This window comes from Meleagris gallopavo, chromosome 5 (genome assembly GCF_000146605.3).
Source record: "Meleagris gallopavo isolate NT-WF06-2002-E0010 breed Aviagen turkey brand Nicholas breeding stock chromosome 5, Turkey_5.1, whole genome shotgun sequence".
Lineage (NCBI taxonomy): Eukaryota > Metazoa > Chordata > Aves > Galliformes > Phasianidae > Meleagris > Meleagris gallopavo.
Genome location: NC_015015.2, coordinates 15,476,346 through 15,482,452, shown reverse-complemented (window position 1 = coordinate 15,482,452; position 6,107 = coordinate 15,476,346). Strand labels below are relative to the sequence as shown.

Sequence of the window (6,107 nt, the reverse complement as noted above, 5' to 3'; positions counted from 1 at the left end):
TTCTGGAGACATTCGTCTGTTGGTTTTGGTTTTGTGTTTGGGCTTTTTTCCTTCGTGAGGGGGACACGAGAAGGGGCAGAGAAAAGAGCTCGCTGTGTGTTTACAAAGAAACTACTTATGCATCTGCACTGAGTGTGCCCATACCTGCTCCTTCGTCCACGAAGAAAGGCAGCTGCTTTCTTCCGAGATGGAGGTTTTCCTTCACCTTCCTCTTCCCAGCGATACAAGCGTTTCCTCACAATGCTCCATGTCTGCATCGCAAAGAAAGTCACTTTTCAGCAGTTCAGTTGCTTTTTCCCCATCAAACACGCCGCCTTTTGATACATTACCAGCAAGAAACAGGCAGAAGCTGCTCTGTGACATGAAGCCTTGGATGCCGTGCCAGGAGCTGAGCTGTGCCGCCTGCCCCCCAGACGTCCCACACCTTCCTCACATCCAGCTACCACAAACACCTCAGCAGCAGGGATGGAGTCAAGAATTTCCCTTGGAGCCTCCATTTTCCCTTGTGCCAACACCAAATTTACCATAGGAAATAAAGTTGCTGCAGGTGGAATCAACAAGGGATCCCCTTGTAAATCACAATCAAGCTGTAAATCACATGCAAGCCAACAGATGTTTAAAAGTTGCTTTTCCTTTCAGAGGTTCCCCAGACAGTGGCCATGCGCTAATAGATCTGCCCCGCTGTAAGTTCTGCAGCCATGATTGAGATTTCTTAGAGCCCCATGTACCCCTGCCCATCTCAAAAAGTGGGACCAAAAGCTCAGGAATTCTTTTGGGACTTGATTGTTACCAGGTGCAGGCTTCCATCAGGTCTCCTCCTTTCCTAAGAAGGGTTTAATGTTGGGATTGTGTTGAGGAGTTACAGAAGGTGCTGACCTTCATGCCAACCTACAAAGGAAAATAAAGCTTCCTGCTCTACTTTGCTGCTTGTTAAATACATAAAGAATGCTTATTTTAAAGAGGGCTGATTCCAGGTGACATTTCAAATTGGAGAAATCTCAGTGTTCTTCAAGACGGGAAAGCCAGCAGCTGGTCTTCCTTGATAGAAGTTCTGCAATAAACCAGAGCCCAAATCAGAGCCACTGTGAAATACTAATGGCAAAACTTTGTATGAAGAGATAAAGGTGATGCTGACTGAGAGATTTCAACGGAGACCAGCATTTTTCAAAGGAAAATACCTGCTGTAAGGAGAGTTATTGAGACTGAGAAAATCCACTTGTGGCTGCTCAGAGCCCCACACCAACCTTTGCTGTGATGGAGGACTATTCATAGGCGTAGCCCCCAGAGCTTCATACCATGTGAAAGTTCATTCTTTGCAGTAGCACAGAGCTCAAATGAAAATTTATTTTCAGAGTGTGATGTTCTTACCTGGCAATCCCCTTCCTCCTCCAGTTAACAGACTAGGGGGCAGTCTCCAAGCTGAAACAAAGGAAAGGGAGACTAGGCTATGGAGGTAAGCAGGTAGGAAAGATAGACTTACCAGATTTTATATTTATCAGATATAAAGTTTATGCTTCTTTGTGACTTTAATAGCAACACCTTTGCTAAAAGGACGTTTCATCACAATCTGGAGTGATGGCAAATCTAGTAGCAGCCAAGAGCTCAGTATTCCACCAATCACAAAGATGCAGCATTAACCCATTCATATGTTGCAGGGGTATTTGGAGAAAATAAAATTTGGGCAGCTGTGAAAAGAAGCCTGACTTACATGCTGAGGAAGCTGTCTCCTACCTTTGTGCCAGCCCTGCAAGAATTCCTCCAGCAAAGCTAGGGAAAGCAAAGCTGTGACATTCCTGAAATGTCTGACATACGTTTGTTAGGAAGTAAAAAACAGGTTAAAAATAATCTTAGCAGGCCTCATTTTTTTCCCCCTTTTTCTTATTTGAAGAAAGAGGGACTCCTTTCTGAGAAGGTTGTACGCTCCCAGCACAGAGGACTCCAAGCACAGAGCCAATGCCCCATAACTAACTTTTCCTATGTAAACCTGAGCAAGTCACAGTGTAGCACTTCCTCAGTTTCCCCTACATAAAAGGGGCAGGGAGAATAATTTTCCTTTCATCCTTTCTGCGTAACATACAGAAAGCTGCAGCAGGTTTGGGGCCTGGCCGTGCAAAGAAGGAAGGGGAGAAATGTAGACTGCAAGCCCCGCGCTCCCCCCGGAGCTGCAGGCAGGCCAGCTCTTGTTTTCTGCCATTGTTGTCGTCCCTGACAGAGAAAGGAGGGAACTGCAGAGGCTTAGAAGGGAAAACAAAGAGCCCAGCTGTATCTGAGCTCCCAGGGATGTCCTCCAGGATAACCTTGCCATCCCACCACAGCTGGAAAACTTGGCTCGACTGAAATGCTCTAAATGCTTTCTACATATTTACTCCTTCTGGATTTCTCTCTCCTATTCCAGTTTACAGCATTCTCTCCCAGCTGCCAGAACTGTCTGAGCTCCTGTAGAGCTAAACACTTAATGACAACTGCAGAAGCCCCTAAAGTGAATTTACTGCCTTATAAATGACACACAGGTTTATTTTATGGCAAATATCAGTACCTAGGCATGCATCTTTATTCCTCTTGGGCAGCACTGTTTACTGAAGACAAAGTCACTAGATCCAAACAGGCTGAAAAGGTTCTGTGGTGATTTGCAAAGGGGATGTAAAGAGAACTGTAAAAAAGAGACAGCAGCAAAACAGTTTCCTCCTCTAAGGCCATAGGAGGGTTACTTCCCTATTCCAGCATCTGAGATATAGGTCTTCATACTTCCTCACCCAGCTTTCAGACAGAAAGCAGCCTCAAGCTAAACATATAGAGAGATTTTTAGTCCTTCTCATCATTTATCACAGGTGAAAATGTGTATAGATAATCTACAGTAAGTTAGAAATGACTGAGGAAAATACTGTCTGGATGAAGGTTCCCTCATCTCCTCTAAAAAAATAGACATGAGAAGGACAACATATACATACAACAGCCATAGTTAAGATCACACCTCCCAGGAAGGCATCTAAAGAAACTTTAGCAAGGGGTGGGTGAGGTCATGGACTCATCAGGACATGCTTCAGAAAGCTTGGGCCATCCTCCAGACTCTGTAGGCAGCACTCAGTGGCTTCTCCAACACCAGTTGCTCACATTCTGCCTGTTGGTAATGGCAGCATTTCCCTCTTCTTTTATCCATCTTCCTGGTTTAGACCGTTGCTCCCTGTGAAAGTAAGCACAGCACAAACAAGGCCTGAGGTTACGGAGGACTTCTGGCACTGCTTTGAAAAAAGAGGCTTCTTAGGTGATAAACAACACAGTGTTCAGAGCTATTTAGTGGCAGTGCAGTTATTTAAGCTGTCTGATACAGTAGGGGAATGTTACCATCATCTCCTACTCTGTTGGTCAGGAATGGTGATAGCTAAATAGCAAGAAAACTATTCTTTTGGAGCCTAGTCAGGCAAACAAAAGAGCACATCTGCATTATAGATATAACTGTAGAGAACCATGCATGTATGATCTGGAGTACTCTCCTTCATAGGCAAGCTACAGTGCCATGCCTGGAATTACAACCCTTGCATTTCTAGTGCAGCCATTTCCAGCACCATGACCCCAGTGAGGTTAGGGCAGCTACAGACTGGAAAATCTGGAGACATTGGGAATCAACAGATCAGAGTACTATGGGACAGAGCCTTCCCAGAGAAGTGAGCTAAAGGAGAGGTAGTGACAGGTTTGCAAAAGGAAACCTCATACTTTTTTTTTTTTATATTAGAAGTGTCCTGTTGGTATTAATTGAAACAGCACGTAAGGGTATTCTGCGTTAGCAAGATGGTGAGGATAAAGAACCCGTTCCCAAAGCCTCCTGCAAGCTAGCAGCCTCAGGAACAGAGGGGCTGGCACTGCCTGAGGAGGAGGAACATGTCGCCATAAAAAGTCCTGAAAACATAAAAATAGTTCAGTGGGTTTTTTGGTGGTGATTCTTGGACTCCAAATGCTTTTCTGGTCGTAACTATACTCCCTGTTGCAGCTACCAGAACAGCAGTCATCGCATTTCTCCATGCTGCACGAGCAAGTGTTGTTTAAGCCTCCGTTCCAGCTACCTTTTTGGAGCTGCTTAGAAAATTAACCATTTCTGGTGTTGGAGCCACACTTTGTCTAGTTCTTAGTCAAGAAAATTCTGTTCCAAAGAAGGGAAAAATTATCCCTTTGATGGCAAATAAGGGAACTACAAAAGGAGAGTGACTGTCTGAACACAAAGCGCATTGCAGTTCTCTTTGTCCTATGCTCTTCATGAAGAGCCATCTTTTATTACAGGCAACTCCAACATCGCAGTGCAAATCCAGAGTGTCAGCAAAAGTTAAAGGGATCGGCACAGAGACAAGTATTCAAGGAGTACTGTAAAAATCCCCAAGTGAAACACATAAAAAGAAATTCAAATGAAAAGTCAACTATAATATGTTCTGCCTGCTCCAGGCTGCAAGGTTAACTCCAGCCTGTGCTGTGTCTGAGCAACCAACCAAGTAGGTCAGTTTGTGCAGCTATGCATCTCCCTTTCTGCAGTGCTTGCAGTGACCTAAAACTTTAGGTTTGCATACCCATTGCCACAAGGTATCACCTAAGGCCTTACAACAGCAGGCAGTGGCAGGTTTCTTCAGCCTCACTCCAGTGCTATCCATCACATGGGAATCGCTTAAGCAGTACCTTAGCTTTAGTCATGATGTAGGATAAAGCACACCCCGAGATTCCTTCTCCAAATGCAGGATTAATGTAACAGAGCTGGTCTCATTATGAGGATGCAAGAACAGATGCTGAATGTGTCACAGAGAAGTGCTGTGGTTTAGTCCAGCACCTTTACGTGCCTCTATGCTGTTCCAAGCATCCTTGCGCAGCACAGGTGTCTTGTACCAAGTAGGGTGAGAAAAGAGCTTCAGAATCCTTCAAAAGAACCGAGTAACTGTCTCATTTTTGGAAGAAAAGCATTATGCACTCAGTGGTATATACAAGTGATCACTCCCTACCTTCCATCTGCCCACCCATGGTAACTGGCTTTTCATCACAGCATTCAATTCATTGCAAACTGACGTTCACACACACCTTCTTTCCTCTGTGTACCACAGGTTTGATACTGATGGCAAAATTCCAGTCAGTGGTTGCAAACAGAATCTCCACACAGTCATACTTGAGCTGCTGAGGAACCCACATTACTGGGAGTGCAGGAGGTAAATCTGGAATCCATCTGTCTTCAGAGACACAGCATTTATTCACATAACAGCCAGGTCCTGCCTCACCTTATCCCCAATCAATCATGGTTAATACCCAACATCTAAAATAATACTATAAAAATAGTAAAATAGAATAAAAATAATAAAGTAATACTATAAAAATAACCTGCTACAGTCTGTGTGACCATGGAATCTGGGTGGCCGTGGAGTCTGCAGCCTTTGTAGTGTGATCACTCTTTCAGAGTAAATTGGGTGTACAGAGAAAATATTACAAAACACGATGGTCTGTTAACACATGCCTGTTACATTCATTCATATCTTAACAGACAAAGCTCACCTCCACCACTAAAAGCATCATCAAGTCACATGCTGTAAGACTAGAAGACTTAGAAATCATAGAAATAGTATCAGAATGAATATGGGCTGCTGTTTGGACTAGATGACCGTAGTGGGCTTTTCCAACCTTTATGATTCCACGATTCAGAACAAACTGATGGTAAGATGCCACCCTTAACTATGCTATAGATGAGATCACAGATAAAGGTTGTTCCTTTCACATTTGCAGCATGAAAAAAATTTCTTTAACTTTTGAAAGGTACTTAAGATACAGCCTGTTGTAAGCAGACGTGAAGCCACACTCAACTAGTTACTGCCTGATTAATTTTGGTGGGCAATTCAGATGCCAGGCAAGACTTGCTCTGTCCTGGCAAGATGGAAGTCTTTCTTGTACGCAATGGGAAAGGCCCCACGATACAGCTCAGAGCCATGACTATTTAGATATTAAAACAGTGGATGACAAAACTGATCCCGAAAACAATCTGTTACATGAACTCTGCCTGCTGAAAGCACTTGGAGTGGTTCTTGATGGGATTATGTTGAGTGCTCCTGGCAGCTGCCAAGGAAAGTATGTGGAAGGTAAGGGAGGAA

General features: G+C 44.0%; 1 long non-coding RNA gene across 1 annotated transcript in view; it reads right to left on the bottom strand.

Annotated features, from left to right (window-relative positions):
• Nucleotides 1–603: 603 nt before the first annotated feature.
• Nucleotides 604–6,107, bottom strand: part of LOC109367705 — a 22,466-nt gene continuing 16,962 nt past the window's right edge. The window contains exons 3-5 of the long non-coding RNA XR_002115039.2: nucleotides 2,537–3,181; nucleotides 1,369–1,419; nucleotides 604–1,051 (exon numbers count right to left, since the gene is read on the bottom strand). This is a non-coding gene — a long non-coding RNA (uncharacterized LOC109367705). The remainder of the gene's footprint in view (nucleotides 1,052–1,368; nucleotides 1,420–2,536; nucleotides 3,182–6,107) is intronic.